The sequence below is a fragment of the Pseudophryne corroboree genome, chromosome 1 (assembly GCF_028390025.1).
Source record: "Pseudophryne corroboree isolate aPseCor3 chromosome 1, aPseCor3.hap2, whole genome shotgun sequence".
Taxonomy (NCBI): domain Eukaryota; kingdom Metazoa; phylum Chordata; class Amphibia; order Anura; family Myobatrachidae; genus Pseudophryne; species Pseudophryne corroboree.
This window is the reverse complement of record NC_086444.1, coordinates 1171090890-1171106603: the sequence shown is the minus strand read 5'-3', so window position 1 is coordinate 1171106603 and position 15714 is coordinate 1171090890. Positions and strand designations below refer to the sequence as shown.

The 15714-nt window shown below is 45.2% G+C and overlaps 1 pseudogene and 1 gene segment (V, D, J or C); both read left to right on the top strand.

The window, feature by feature from the left end:
• The window catches only part of LOC134929547 (Ig kappa chain V region Mem5-like), an 802999-nt gene that overhangs the window by 79241 nt on the left and 708044 nt on the right, over window positions 1-15714 (top strand).
• On the top strand, window positions 3282-3401 carry LOC134949416 (5S ribosomal RNA; annotated as a pseudogene).

Here is a 15714-nt window from a genome sequence, read left to right as displayed (position 1 = left end):
CCAGCAGTGGAAACTTCCCTTAAGCGTTTTTTGAACATCTGGAATCAGGTTCATACCAATCTTCAAAAGGCTTCTCTTCGTTACAAGAAATGGGCTGATAGAAAACGAAGAACAATTCCTAGTCTCAAGGTAGGAGACCAAGTTTGGCTTTCTACAAGGAACTTACGCTTACGAGTATCTTCAATGAAGTTTGCCCCCCGCTTTATAGGTCCTTTTCCAATTGTGGGAATAATGAATCCAGTGGCTTATAAACTCAAACTACCCCCTTACCTCAAAATTCCTTCTTCTTTCCATGTTTCCTTGCTAAAACCTTTAGTTTTGAACCGATTTCGTAGACTGTTACCACAACCACCCAAAGTACTCACCCAGAGAGGAATAGAGTTTGAGGTTAAAAAGGTACTTGACTCCCGAATTCGTTATGGCCGGTTACAGTACCTATTGGACTGGAAAGGATATGGTCCGGAGCATTAGTTCGCAAATTTCATTCTGAACATCCAGAGAAGCCGAAATTGTGTCCAGGGGCCACGCTAAAGAGGGGGGGTGGGTAATGTCATGGTCCGGCGGGAGACTGTGCAGAGGAGCCGGCTCTTACCTGTCCGGTCCCTTTGGAGAGGACTAGCTGGCGGAGGTGCGGGCTGCTGGCGTCGGGCAGGGTGTGCTAGGAGGAAAGGCAGGGGCACTGTTTGGCAGCTCAGCAGACTGGCAGCATGTTAGCAGTGCTGCTGTGGAGCAGGGCTTCTGTGAACAGGCTGGGCTGTGTTCCCGGTGGCCATCTTGGATGTGGGCAAAAAGCCTGTCTTGCCCACACTTCTCCAATTTATCACTTCCCTGTGGGCAATTAGCTCTAGCAGCTGCTATAAGACAGGAAGGCCAGGAGGAGGGAAATTGCCAGTGCAACGTCTTTCACAGTATCTGTGAAGCGAGTTCTCTGTGCTCCTGCAGCATCTCCAGTGTCAGGTTCTTGTTACAGCAAAGTACCCAAGCCTCCTGATTTAGCCTTACGCAGACTGACGACTCTGTTCCCGTGTCCTTCCCAGCTACCTGTTCTGGACACCGCAGTAACCAGCCTTCGGAATTTCTCCTTAAAGTACTGGGTCACGGTTCTGGTATCCTCAGCCACCCGCTAACCTACAGTAGTATCTCTATTCACCTGTCTTTGGCGAACTCTGTTAAACTATTCCAAGTAATAAATGCGCAAGACCTTCATCCGTCCCGCTCGTTTGTTATTCAGAGATCCAAGTGCACCAGAATCATCTTCCCCAAATCCGGATCCACAAGAATCCTCAGACGTGACAACATGGATGCACGTGTGAAGATATGGGCATGCATGCGCACAGGAGTATATGCAATGTAATCTCTAGCTTTATGAAAATGGTAGGGATTATGTCCCTCTTGATCTAAGAGACAATTAGGGATTTATACTTGTAATCCCGTACAACAGATTAGCTGGTATTATTTACTCAATCTGTGTACACCTGCTCATTCAGCAGTTCATGTTTTCTTCTTTCCTGTACAGAGCACTGGGATTAGCGTATCCCAGCAATCAGACAAAAGCTGCATACTTACACATGACCATTTTACGTCATGAGGTAATCACCTTATATTCAACTCAGCAGCGCTTCACACATACGGAAATGATCAAGCCCAGGTAGTGGGTGAAAAAACGGTCTTCCGCTTTTTACGGCCCGTCTCACTGCTGCCGCCGCTGCACTCGTCTAGGACTCACGGACCAGCCTCTCTGCCAAGCCTGAATGATCTCACGGTAAAATTAGCTGCAGTGCTCTCATACCGCTTCCAGCCTGGGGATCCGGCTATTCGGATTTCCCTGACTGCAAGCGGCCACAGCATTCATAGCCGCTCGTTCACCAGCATTGTTCTGCCCCACGCCGGATACCATCTCGGTGCCGCTATCTGCTCCCGCTCCAGGACTCCCTATTCTTTACCTCCAGAGTCCCGACTGGTCTCCGACGTATGCACGCTATAGTGCTGCTTACTTTATTTAATTCAGGACTTGCAAGTCTCCCACATATCTTTACCCACAACACGGCCCCCGGTACATCAACTAATATACTGTACTTGTGGACCACATATTCTGCCAATGTATATGTTATAACTTTGGTCCTGTCATTTTCCAACAAGTGTTGAGGTCCTATTTAGCCATACATACTTACATATGGGGATAGCACCACTAATGATTTGTATTCAAGGAGGGTGGCTATAAACCGTGTTTATAAATTGCTGATTCTATGAAGATAGTTTGTTTTCAGGAAGGCTGTAACAGTTGCTAGACTGTTGAGACAATGTTACACACTGTTACCATAAATTACGTTTGCAACTGGTACTTTTTGGGAATATCTGGTAAATCCCCTTTGACTGTTTAGATATTGCTATTATAAATTACGATTGCAACTGTTACTCTCAGGGCATATCTGGTAAATCTCTTTTGAGTCCTAGCATTTATAACTTGACACATAGGTCAAGTTAATAAATAGATCAGCTATGCATAGTCATATTCATGTATGCACACTAGACTAATGAACATATTTTGTTTAATTCATTTAGATGGTGTTATTAGATCACTGTGAGTTACATGTGTATGCCTAGTGGAACAATAAACACAATTGTTTAGTTTATTTAGATAGTTTGGTCAGACCACTGTAAGCAATGCAGGAATAGCAGTTAGATCCTGGATACTATGTCACATAGAGAACAATTATAACTCCTACAGTAAAACTTCTAGGGAATACTTGGCATTTCTCCAAGCCCTAAATACCTACAACCTTATATATATTGCAGGAACACGTATTCACCATTTTTCTGCTCTAAGTACATCCACTTGGCTAAACGGTACAATACCATTCAGCCACAGTATAATTTACCCAATAAACGGTCGAACCTTACTCATAACAACCTATTGTATCATAGACCAACAGGCTGACACCATTTTATATTGTAAGTAGCTCGCTACATGCATAACAGATAATTGTGCTAGATTCAAGTAACCAGTGGTTCCAATACGGTTTATAACATATTGATGGTTTCTTTTTCTTGCTCTTCCTTTACTCTTCTCTCCTGCTTTTCTTCTTTCCTTTTGATTCCTCCCTTGTCTCTCTTTTCTTCTGGTTCGTGGACTCTCACCAGTGATCTGGAGGTAACATTCTTACCCCCGCCTTACGTTGGCAGCAGATCCACCTATTGTTTTTTCCGACTATATTACCTTTAGTTTATCTTTTTCAAGTGATCTCTCATCAGTGATTCATTGGGAGGTGATATACACGTTACTCTACTATTATGCCACACTGTAATACGCCCAATACCATCTGAACTTGGAAGCTAAGCAGGAGTGGGCTTGGTCAGTACTAGGGTGGGAGAGCCCCTGGGAATACCGAGTGTAGTAGAATATTGAATTTGGGAGATCCCATGTCTAACGCTGACAGCAGAATCACTGTTACTTCTTTTTTCCACCTTATTATAGGCAAATTATACCATTTGATATTTTCTCCAGTCTACTAACAAACAGTGGTATACAAAAGAAAGTTGAAGCGCTATTTGGTCATATATGAGAGAAGCAGGTCACATGAAAAAACACATATTTAATGATATAAAAGAAAATATTTAAGATAGTTAAAAAACACAATAAATGTATGTAGGAAGACACTAGTGGGTGTCAGATCTCAAAGCAGCTGTGCCCCTCTTAGTCCTGATGCGAATCAATGAAAGCAGTTCAAACCTGTTCCAATAAAACAGTCCCCTATTGATAAACTCTGGGTGTCCCGTTAGTGTTCCATTATGTATAATATTTACCACCAGCAGTTGTTCAAGGTGTTTAAGCGGTAGGCATCCGCAGAAGCTTGTCCCTTGTTTAGCTGTGTGAAAAATCCACGCTGGGGATGGGTGTTCTTCTAACGGGGATCCACAAGTTGAGACGATAGTGGGGACCTGGTCCAGGTAGAGATTCCTCAGGAAATAGAATTGGCAGACAGTGGGCACGCACAGCACCAAGTGCTTGGTGCTGTGCGTGCCCACTGTCTGCCAATTCAACTTTCTTTTGTATACATTTGTGGCTTGGGGGTCTGACCAACCCCGTTTTGTTATAGCTGCTGTGGTGCATCTCCCCAATCAGCGCCTGGAGTAAATTCACCTTAGGGTGTTTTTCTTTTCTTCTGCTACTAACAAACAGTGGCCCACACTTACAGTGGCCTTATAGCTCCTTCTGTTCATACACTTGGAATCCCAATAAGGGACACAACAGTCACGTTATTATGCTATAATGCTAATAATTCCATGTGAGCTTCAAAATACTGACCAGAGGTCTTACAATTTTGAGTGTATAGGTGGAGCAGCAGGGTCCACAGATCCACATAGTTGTTTCTGTATTAGACCATACAACAGGTGGATGCACGCCGACGTATGTTTGAATTTAAATGTTATATGTTGTCTGTCGTTTAAATTTTGGATACACTGGGGTATATTTACTAAGATTCGTATTTATGTCAATTTGGAGGGAGATTAAACACGACTGACATCGAATGTGTGAAATTGCAACTTTTTGAATTTATTACGCCTCATTTACTATGCTGTCGTGATTTGATTATTTCCATTTTTTGGTGTCGATGTCATTCGTGTTTTTCCAAGGTAGAATGCGGCCGATTTTGTGTATTTGCGGCTGTGTTGTCTGTTTTTTTTACAAATGCGTAATTTGTCTGTTACGGCAGTGTTTTTCCGTTCCCGGCCGTGTTTTTTTTTCTAAGTTTCATTTTTGTCACTCGTCCGTGATTGGTTTGTTTTGTGATGGAGGAGTGTCTGTGCTCATTACTATAAAACCGCCCCAAACCGCCTGAACCTCGTGTGTTTAGCTAGTGGAGAGGTGAGAGGAAGTTGTGTTTGGTGTTGGAGAGTTGATAGGAGTTTTTGATGGTTTTGAGGTGGTTCTTTGCGATTGGTGAGTGCTGTACTGTGTGTGTAAGTAGTCTTGTCACACTTGTTGTGTAGTTATTTAAAAGTCTGTGTAGTTTTTTGTCTTTGTTTTTTTTTTAAAGTCTATTGTCATTGTGTGTGTGTGTGTGTGTGTGTGTGTGTGTGTGTGTGTGTGTGTGTGTGTGTGTGTGTGTGTGTGTGGTGTGTAGTGGTAGTGGAGGAGTGGTTTTTTTTAACAGTGTTATTTGTTGTTTGTCTGGAATATGTCCCAGTCAGAGGTGAGTGAGAGGGAGGAGGTGCGTGAGGGGGAGGAGGAGGGGGAGGTTGGTGCTGTGGCCTCCAGTGAGAGTGACAGTGATGGTGCTGTGGCTCCGCAGCCACGCACCACTGCAAAGACTGGCCGCAATGTTAAGTTCAGCTATGCAGAGAACAGGACATGGACACTTTAACAAACCCATCATTTCAGCGACAGGGTTGCCACACGACTGTGACTGAAATGACTGGTTGGTTTGGGCCCCCACCAAAAAAGAAGCAATCAATCTCTCCTTGCACAAACTGGCTCTACAGAGGCAAGATGTCCACCTCCTCATCGTCCGATTGGTCACCCCTTTCACTGTGTACGTCCCCCTCTTCACAGATTATTAATTCGTCCCCACTGGAATCCACCATCTCAGGTCCCTTTCTGGAGGCAATTGCTGGTGAATGTCTCCATGGCGGAATTGATTATAATTAATTTTGATGAACATCATCTTCTCCACATTTTCTAGAAGTAACCTCGTACGCCGATTGCTGACAAGGTGAGCGGCTGCACTAAACACCCTTTCGGAGTACACACTGGAGGGGGGGCAACTTAGGTAAAATAAAGCCAGTTTGTGCAAGGGCCTCCAAATTGCCTCTTTTTCCTGCCAGTATACGTACGGACTGTCTGACGTGCCTACTTGGATGCGGTCACTCATATAATCCTCCACCATTCTTTCAATGGTGACAGAATCATATGCAGTGACAGTAGACGACATGTCAGTAATCGTGGTCAGGTCCTTCAGTCGGACCAGATGTCAGCACTCGCTCCAGACTGCCCTGCATGACCACCAGCGGGTGGGCTCGGAATTCTTAGCCTTTTCCTCGCAGCCCCAGTTGCGGGAGAATGTGAAGGAGGAGCTGTTGACGGGTCACGTTCCGCTTGACTTGACAAGTGTCTCACCAGCAGGTCTTTGCACCACTGCACACTTGTGTCTGCCGGAAAGAGAGATACAACGTAGGCTTTAAACCTAGGATCGAGCACAGTGGCCAAAATGTAGTGTTCTGATTTCAACAGATTGACCACCCGTGAATCCTGGTTAAGCGAATGAAGGGCTCCATCCACAAGTCCCACATGCCTAGCGGAATCGCTCTGTCTTAGCTCCTCCTTCAATGTCTCCAGCTTCTTCTGCAAAAGCCTGATGAGGGGAATGACCTGACTCAGGCTGGCAGTGTTGGAACTGACTTCACGTTTGGCAAGTTCAAAGGGTTGCAGAACCTTGCACAACGTTGAAATCATTATCCACTGCGCTTGAGTCAGGTGCATTCCCCCTCCTTTGCCTATATCGTAGGCAGATGTATAGGCTTGAATGGCCTTTTGCTGCTCCTCCATCCTCTGAAGCATATAGAGGGTTGAATTCCACCTCGTTACCACCTCTTGCTTCAGATGATGGCGGGGCAGGAGTGTTTGCTGGTGCTCCAATCTTCGGCACGCGGTGGCTGAATACCGAAAGTGGCCCGAAATTCTTCAGGCCACCGACAGCATCTCTTGCACGCCCCTGTCGTTTTTTAAAAAATTCTGTACCACCAAATTCAGTGTATGTGCAAAACATGGGATGTGCTGGAATTTGCCCACATGTAATGCACGCACAATATTGGTGGCGTTGTCCGATGTCACAAATCCCCAGGAGAGTCCAATTGGGGTAAGCCATTCTGCGATGATGTTCCTCAGTTTCCGTAAGAGGTTGTCAGCTGTGTGCCTCTTATGGAAAGTGGTGATACAAAGCGTAGCCTGCCTAGGAATGAGTTGGCATTTGCGAGATGCTGCTTCTGGTGCCGCCGCTGCTGTTCTTGCTGTGGGAGGAAATACATCTACCCAGTGGGCTGTCACAGTCATATAGTCCTGAGTCTGCCCTGCTCCACTTGTCCACATGTCCGTGGTTAAGTGGACATTGGGTACAACTGCATTTTTTAGGAAACTGGTGAATCTTTCTGAGGTCTGTGTACATTCTCGGTATCGCCTGCCTAGAAAAATGGAACCTAGATGGTATTTGGTACCGGGGACACAGTACCGCAATCAATTGTCTAATTCCCTGTGAATTAACGGTGGATACCAGACACATGTTTAACACCACCGCAGCTGCCAAGGCCTGAGTTATCCACTTTGCAGCAGGATGACAGCTGTGATATTTCATCTTCCTCGCAAAGGACTGTTGAACAGTCAATTGCTTACTGGAAGTAGTACAAGTGGTCTTCCGATTTCGCCTCTGGGATGACGATCGACTCCCAGCAGCAACAACAGCAGCGCCAGCAGCAGTATACATTAAACTCAAGGATGCATCGTAGGAATCCCAGGCAGGAGAGGATTCGTCAGTCTTGCCAGTGACATGGCCTGCAGGACTATTGGTTTCCTGTCTAAGGAGGAAATTGACACTGAGGGAGTTGGTGGTGTTGTTTGCAGGAGCTTGGTTACAAGAGGAAGGGATTTAGTTGCCAGTGGACTGCTTCCACTGTCACCCAAAGTTTTTGAACTTGTCAATGACTTCTGATGAATGCGCTCCAGGTGACGTATAAGGGAGGATGTTCATGGGTGGTTAACGTCCTAACCCCTACTTATTACAGCTTGACAAAGGCAACACACTTGACACCTGTTGTCAGCATTTCTGTTAAAATAATTCCACACCGAAGAGGTGATATTTTTTGTAATTTGACCAGGCATGTCAATGGCCATATTCATCCCACGGACAACAGCTGTCTCCCCGGGTGCCTGACTTAAACAAACCACCTCACAATCAGAATCCTCCATGTCAATTTCCTCCTCAGCACCAGCAACAACCATATCCTCATCCTGGTGTACTTCAACAGTGACATCTTCAATTTGACTATCAGGAACTGGACTGCGGGTGCTCCTTCAAGCACATGCAGGGGGCGTGCAAATGGTGGAAGGCGCCACCTCTTCCTGTCCAGTGTTGGGAAGGTCAGGCATCGCAACTAACACAATTGGACTCTCCTTGGGGATTTGTGATTTAGAAGAACGCACAGTTCTTTGCTGTGCTTTTGCCAGCTTAAGTCTTTTCATTTTTCTAGCGAGAGGATGAGTGCTTCCATCCTCATGTGAAGCTGAACCACTAGCCATGAAAATAGGCCAGGGCCTCAGCCATTCCTTGCCACTCCGTATCGTAAATGGCATATTGGCAAGTTTACGCTTCTCCTCAGACGCTTTTAATTTCGATTTTTGGGTCATTTTACTGAACTTTTGTTTTTTTGATTTTACATGGTCTCTACTATGACATTGGGCATCGGCCTTGGCAGATGACGTTGATGGCATTTCATCATCCCGGCCATGACTAGTGGCAGCAGCTTCAGCACGAAGTGGATCTTGATCTTTCCCTATTTTGCCCTCCACATTTTTGCTCTCCATTTTTTAATGTGTGGAATTATATGCCAGTAATATATCAATAGCAATGGCCTACTGTACCGTACTGCTATATATATATACTGGTGGTCAGCAAAACTCTGCACTGTCCTCCTACTATATACTGCGCACAACTACAATGCAGCACAAGTATGGATGGATAGTATACTTGATGACACAGAGGTAAAGCAATATACTACTGTACGTACTGCTATATATAAACTGGTAGTCAGCAAAATTCTGCACTGTCCTCCTACTATATACTACAATGCAGCACAGATATGGAGCGTTTTCAGGCAGAGAACGTAGATATGTGCAGCACACTGAACACAGAAACCGAGAGAACGCAGCCACGTCCTCTCGCTATCATCTCCAATGCATGAGTGAAAATGGCGGCTATTTATATGCAATACGAATCTCGCGAGAATCCGACAGCGGGATGATGATGTTCGGGCGCGCTCGGCGGGAAGATCCGAGGCTGCCTCGGAACCGTGTAAAATAGGTGAAGTTCGGGGGGGTTCGGATCTCGAGGAACCGAACCCGCTCATCTCTAGTTACTATGTTACTATGTTACATCTGTAGTTCATTCCATGGCAATAAATATGGGTATATGAGCAGTGCGGTTGCACAGAACACAGGGTCCTGTGAGTGGCACATTGCTGCTGCACGGTCTCTGCATATCTGCATATGGCTAGCAGGGTGCTGGGAACAACACCTTACAGCCTGTATCACTGCTACAGTGCCACCTGGTTCATCCTTTGGACACTACAGACCTGAACACTGCAGCCTGTACAGCCCTCGGAGCATCTGGTTCATTCATCAGACATCAGTGAGCTGAATAACACTTTTTATATATTCTGTAATTTATTAATCTCTTGCCTGGCACTAACATATGGGATGTGACCGCGGTCATGAGTGCATCACCTGACCAGTTCACATTCCATACGTTAGTGATGACACTCTGCTTCCACTGTTAGTATGGAGGAAATTAGTTCTACCCATATGTAAATCAAATCTCCCCCTCCTGCTCCGGACCCCTAGAAGTGATGTTGCGGTTTGTGATCGCCGACATCACTCCAAAAATTGCACCCCAGAATGTCGACACTCAGGGGTACATGTGCCTAAACTAGAAGTGCTAGGAAGGGAACATAGGTGGTCATTCCGAGTTGTTCGCTCGCAAGCTGATTTTAGCAGCATTGCACACGCTAAGCCGCCGCCTACTGGGAGTGTATCTTAGCATCTTAAAATTGCGAACAAAAGATTTGCAATATTGCGATAAGACATCTCTGTGCAGTTTCTGAGTAGCTCGAGACTTACTCTGCCAGTGCGATCAGTTCAGTGCTTGTCGTTCCTGGTTTGACGTCACAAACACTCCCAGCGTTCGCCCAGACACTCCCCCGTTTCTTCAGCCACTCCTGCGTTTTTTCCGGAAACGGTAGCGTTTTTTCCCACACGCCCATAAAACGGCCAGTTTCCGCCCAGAAACACCCACTTCCTGTCAATCACATTACGATCACCAGAACGATGAAAAAGCCGTGAGTAAAATTCCTAACTTCTTAGCAAATTTACTTGGCGCAGTCGCAGTGCGAACATTGCGCATGCGCACTAAGCGGAAATTCGCTGCGATGCAATTAAATTTACAGAGCGAACAACTCGGAATGACCACCGTAGCCCCTCCTGCACAAAATGCAGATCTCTGAATGTTTAAAGATCAGCTGCAACAAGGGGGTCTAATGTACAGTTGCCCCACACACTGCTTTGCACTGCAATAAGGTAAGGAGGCGGGGCTATAACATGGGGTTGGAGTGATAGGGTAAGTCTATGGACTGGCGGTGGGTAGGGGGTGTGTATGCTGCCTCACAACAAGGTTTTTTTGGCTGGAGGATATATTTAAAATTAAGAAATACATATACAGTGATAAATGGGTTTGGAGACACTAAATAGGGTTCCATTGTCACTGGGGGTGAGGGTGGGGGCTCTGCCACTGGGATCTATTATTTCTAGGGGGTGGAAATTGATAATGCTGGGAATATTTTACCACTGGAGGTATATTTCTGATGGGGGAGGAAGGTGATTTTCAACTGGGGGCCTATGGACAGGGGGGGGGGGGGGTGAAAAAAAAACCCAAGTATTATTGTTACATAAATGATTTAAATAAAAAAAATATTCTAAACGTTATTAAATAAAAAACTGAAAATTTCTTACTTTTTTTTTTTTTTTGCTGCTTATGTACTGTATATGGTAGTAAATCTAGATAAATCTAGAAACAATTTTTCAAAAACAATTTTATTCCTTTTGAAAGATAACAAACCATGTAGAAAAGGCAGCAATTATCAGATAATAGGATGCAGGGGTTAAAGTAAGCCGGAACGGGGCAGAACTCAGTTCCGCCTCCTCCGGCTCAGCTCACCCGATGTGTGACCAGCGCCGCAGAGAGATGCCGGGAACCAACTGAGATTGTGTTACCAGCAGGCGCCCGGCTCTCTTTACAGCGGAAGCTGGTGGCAGGAGCTTACACTACTGAGCTCTGGCGTCCGGCTCTCGGCTCTGTCAGTGTGCCGGGGGAAACAGACGCCAGGAGGATCACAGCGGTCGGTCGCAGGAGCGGGGCTTGGTAAGTATGGTGTTGTTTTTTTTTTAAACATTTGTGAGACTGTGTGTACTGGGGGTGCATTACTACTGGGGGTGCAATACTACTGGGGGCGCATTACTACTGGGGTCATGACTACAGGGGCGCATTACCAGGGTCAGACTGGCCCACAGGGATACCAGGAAAACCACCGATAGGCCCCACTGCCTGAGTGCCTACTCCTTTCTCTAGGGATCAGGTTGTGCACTTGTATTATACATGGTAGATATGTTGCATTACACTGCACTAGATTATTGTGTATTTCAAGCCTCTGTGGGTGTTGTCCACACCCCCTTTGTAGGCTGGCCATACCCTTAAGTATAGGCCCCTATCACTGCATTCCCCCATGGGCCATTCATGCCTGTCAGGTCTCTGGATTTGTCTGTCCCCGGTGGGGGTGCTAGTGGGTCAGTGTTGGTGTGATGGATAAAACGTGGAGGCAATATGAAAGTCCTGCACATAGGCGCTGATGTTTATTATGACAGAACAGATGGTATAACACTGATTAAACAGAAAACCGGTAATATGAAAACAATGGTGATGGATAACTGAATCCAAACAACAGAAAAGTCTCTTGCAGAAAACAACTTAAAATGGAATGCAGATGGAATAAACAAAACTCCAATAGTACTTGAAAGCACACAGTCTCAGTATAACTCAGGATGAAATAACTTTGGGAAAACAGAACTCGGATAAATGTACAGTCTCTGTGAAGCACAAGTCCAGATAGCCTAACGGCTTAAGCAGGAGACAGTCTCTAAGCAAATAGATGTTAACTGCTGAGATGCACAGATGGTAATTGATAATGAGTGCACAGGTAGATAATGATAAAACACCTGAGGAGAGTCTCTTACTTCTGGTGGATTGTGGCTGGATGTAGCTGGAGTCCGGAGTAACAGAAAAGCTGTGGAACTGGAAACTGGAACAATGTAGATAACAACGGGGCATGCTGGAAACAGGAACAAACTGGAACGATGAAGATAACCACGGGGAACGCTGGAAACAGGAACGTAGGAACCAGAAGAACAAGGCACATGGTATGTGACTCGTTGTCCAAAGCAATGTGAGTGAGCCACGGACTGAGAGTTATACCCCTGGCTCTGCAGTGATTGGTCACTGAACTCTGGGTGGAGACTCAGTGCTGGATTGCACACCGGGATCAGCTGAGTGCAAGAGTCATGGCAACGACCACACAGGCAGGATGCTGGCACACAGCAGAATACACACAGGACCAGACTCAGGGGTACTCAGCAATGCGGAAGATGACGCTCGCGGTCCATACACCCATGCAGCCGCAACTGGGACCATGACCTCCGGAGGCCTGCACACCAGCGCGCTGGTAGGTGAGACGCAGCAGAGCGCCGATTCCTGACAGTACCCCCTCCTTTATGGGTGGGCACCGAACACCCACGAGGCTTGGCAGGGAAGAGTCTGTGGAAGGCTTGGACCAACCGTGGAGCATGGACATCCGAGGCGTTGACCCAACTCCTCTCTTCAGGACCATATCCAGACCAGTCAATCAGGTATTGCAATTGACCATAACGATGTCGAGAGTCTAAGATCTTTTCCACCTCATATTCCACGCTCTGATGAGTTTGTACCTTTGGCGCTGCCGGAAGCGTTCTCTGGAAACGATTGAGAATTAGTGGTCTGAGGAGAAAAATATGGAATGAGTTGGGAACTTTCAAAAAAGCAGGCAGTTTTAATTTATATGCCACCGGATTAATAACACTTTCCACCGGGAATGGCCCAATAAACCGTGGAGCTAATTTAATTGATGGAACTCTGAGATGGAGATTTCGGGTAGATAACCAGACTTTGTCACCCGGTTTTAAACTAGGAACTGCTCGTCTCTTTCGATCAGCAAACATTTTATACCGTTGAGTAACTTTTTTAAGCGATTAATGAATCTTCTTCCAAATTTGAGCGACCCACCAAAGAGACGGGTAACTCTTGGAAATCCGGTACTCTAGGATGCTGTCCATAAACTGCGAAAAAAGGAGTTGTATCTGTAGAAGTATGATAACGAAAATTATGAGCAAACTCTGCCCAGGGCAATAATTCTACCCAGTCATCCTGTGAAGAAGAGATATACAGTCTCAAATAGGTCTCAAGCTCTTGATTTACCCTCTCTGTCTGCCCATTTGTTTGAGGGTGATAGGCCGTAGAGAATTTCAGTTTTACTTGTAGCGCAGAACACAGAGCCCTCCAGAACTTGGCCACAAACTGTACACCTCGGTCAGATATGACTTCTGTTGGAAGTCCATGTAACCTAAATATTTAGTGACAAAACAACTGTGCCAATTTTGGAGCAGAGGGTAACCCCATGAGTGGAATGAAGTGCGCCATTTTTGAAACCTATCGACTACGACCCAGATGGTGTCATACCCTTTGGTTGGAGGGAGATCTGAAATAAAATCCATCGATAAGTAAGACCGATAAGTGAGACCAAGGGCGCCTGGGAATGGAATTGGGTAACAATTGGCCTGCGGGAGCCTGACGAGAAACTTTATGCTGAGCACATTTGGGACATGAAGCTATAAATTCTTGAATATCTATTTTCATTCGAGGCCAACAATACATTTGGGACAGGAACTTGAAAGTCTTGAGAACCCCAGGGTGACCATTAAATTTGGACGTATGAGCCCAGGACAAGAGATTTGAACGAAGCTCTGGAGAGACAAACATCTTGCCTGGAGGTGGAACTTGTGACACCCCTGTAGCTGCGAAAACTACAGGATTTAATACTGGTCGAGCAGCCTGTTCTGAAGATTCCTCATTTGAGCTCATAGAGTGAGACAAAGCATCTGCTTTAACGTTTTGTGAGCCAGGCCTAAACATTAACTTAAAGTCAAAATGGGAAAAGAATAGGGCCCACCTTGCTTGCCGAGGATTCAGGCACTGCGCAGCTTTCAGGTAAAGCAGGTTCTTGTGATCCATGTAGATGGTAATAGGGAATCTCGTACCCTCCAACAGATACCTCCATTCTTCAAGGGCCATTTTGATTGCTAACAGCTCCTGGTCACCGATGGTATAGTTAATTTCAGCGGGTGAGAACCTACGAGAGAAAAACCCACAGGGGTGAGTCTTACCATCAACGCCCACCTGGGACAGGACTGCGCCCACGCCAACCGTTGAGGCATCTACTTCCAGGATGAAGGCCTTATTGACATCCAGCTGTTGTAACACTTGTAACACAGGAGCTCAAATAAAAGCTTGTTTTATTTTAAGAAAAGTAGACAGTGCTTTGTCAGACCATTGGGAAGGATTCCCCCCTTTCCGGGTAAGGCAGGTGATTGGAGCTATTAACGTGGAGAAGCCTTTAATAAACTATCTGTAGTAATTAGCAAAGCCTATGAAACGTTGAACTGACTTGAGTGTTGTTGGAAGAGCCCAGCTCTCTATAGCTTCCAGTTTAGCTGGGTCCATTTTGAAGGTCTGTTCCGGAAATAATGTATCCCAAGAAAGATATTGAAGAAGCTTCAAATGCACATTTGGACAACTTGCCATACAGATGATTCTTTTGAATACGTCGAAGAACCTCTTTTACTGTACCTGTTGGCGATGAGAAACTAAATCACAGGAGAATATCAAGATGTCATTGAGGTAAACTACCACACATTTATACAAGAGATCTCTGAATACTTAGTTGACAAAGTTTTGAAACACGGCCGGGGCGTTACTCAAGCCGAAGGGCATAACTAGATATTCATAGTGGCCGTCACGAGTATTGAAGGCGGTTTTCCACTCATCGCCACTTCGAATCCTGATAAGTGTCAGGTCCGGGTGTTTTTGTGAATCCGTTAACCCGGAACCAACCACAGGTGTAGGTGCTGGGCTATGAAGAAAGCAGGGAGGACGAAGAAAGTTCCGATTCATATATTTATTCAAAATAACATTTCAGTAAAGAGTTAACTGACAAGTTGTTAATCATCATATTATACTGAAGTATTGCAGGAATAATATGCAAGAGAAAACTCAAAAATAAATAAAAGAAATGTTCATGGAAACATATGCAAAACAAGCTGATGAATAAATGTTGGATTGTCCAAATATAAACAAGCTTTGATGCTGAACTGCAGAATGTGATTAACTGGATAATGCAGACATGAAGAGATAACTGTAAGGATTTGCAATGGAGTTTTGAGAGTTAACTGAGAGACTGTGAAGAATTATCCTTGTTATGACAACATAGCAAATATAAACAAGCTCTGATGCTGAACTGCAGAATGTGATTAACTGGATAATGCAGACATGAAGAGATAACTGTAAGGATTTGCAATGGAGTTTTGAGAGTTAACTGAGAGACTGTGAAGAATTATCCTTGTAATGGCAACATAGCAAATATAAACAAGCTTTGATGCTGAACTGCAGAATGTGATTAACTGGATAATGCAGACATGAAGAGATAACTGTAAGGATTTGCAATGGAGTTTTGAGAGTTAACTGAGAGACTGTGAAGAATTATCCTTGTAATGGCAACATAGCAAAAAGTACTGAATTGGGTTACTTGCGG